The sequence below is a fragment of the Adiantum capillus-veneris genome, chromosome 2 (assembly GCF_014529385.1).
Source record: "Adiantum capillus-veneris isolate H3 chromosome 2, ASM1452938v2, whole genome shotgun sequence".
NCBI lineage: Eukaryota > Viridiplantae > Streptophyta > Polypodiopsida > Polypodiales > Pteridaceae > Adiantum > Adiantum capillus-veneris.
This window is the reverse complement of record NC_140932.1, coordinates 108,477,032-108,478,149: the sequence shown is the minus strand read 5'-3', so window position 1 is coordinate 108,478,149 and position 1,118 is coordinate 108,477,032.

The following is a 1,118-nucleotide window of genomic DNA, read 5'->3' as shown; positions in this document are numbered from 1 at the left end:
CAAATAAATTGCAGGGTACTCAAATCTTTGAGGCTTTAAGGTCACTTGTAAGTCTTCATCTTCATGACATGTCCTCAACCCCATCTAGGTGTGGTCTGTGTGCATGCTGCCCCTCACCCCCCCCCCCCCCCCCCCCCCCCCCCCCCCCCCCTCCCCACAACCAAACAAACACACACACACACACACTCATCCGAGTGTGCACATACGCATAAACATGATGGTGATGATATACTATTGCTTGCGGGAGTATGGGAGTATCTCGAGAGTCCATTGGACATGATATTACAAATTATGATGGAGAAGGCTTCCACATTGCATAAGATGCTAAAATGGGTGCAACACCCATGAATTGAGGCATAGTTCCAGAGAGTAGTACTTCCCTACAAAGCCCCAAATTAACATTGGTCTTATGCATGCACTAAATATTAGACATGGCACATGCGCTCACAATGAGCATTGGGTCCAACAAATCCCACTCTTGCCTATGTAGCAAGCTTAAGAAATGTCTGGTTTGCCAATTAAAGGGAGGTGAAATTGTGTGAAGGTCCATCAATGAGAATGTGACTCAAAGTTAGACCTTTAACGTTCTTCTAAATAAATTGAGAAAGCATGTTTCCACGTTTCAGAGCAAACTAAGGACATCTCCTGTCAAAGCATCATCATCACTTTACTTGGCATAATTTGATTTCATGTTTCATGATCATTTTTGCTTGGGGGAAGAAATAAAAACCGCCACAACCAAGACTCCAATTAACATTATGAAGGCCTTATCTCGAAAGCTGAAAAAACAAAACAAATGCGAAGGCCTTTGCCATTGATAGGCCAAAAAGGGGGGTTGATCCATGGTCTAGTGCCTGTTTTGATTGATTGAGTCAAAGTTATTACCAGGTTGTTTTCAAAGAGGGGCACAATGTTGACATGTATGTAAACTACAAAAGTATACAACTCAAGTTCGGACATCGTTGCATTATAATTAGGCAATTCCAAACCAAATACACTGCTCAGTGACAAAACCATTGCAATGCCAATAAATAATTGAACTTCAACATCCCCAACTAGTTTTCCCAAAGGTTGGGCTCAGCTAGATTCTAGCTTGCCTTGAAGGAAACCTGTAAAAT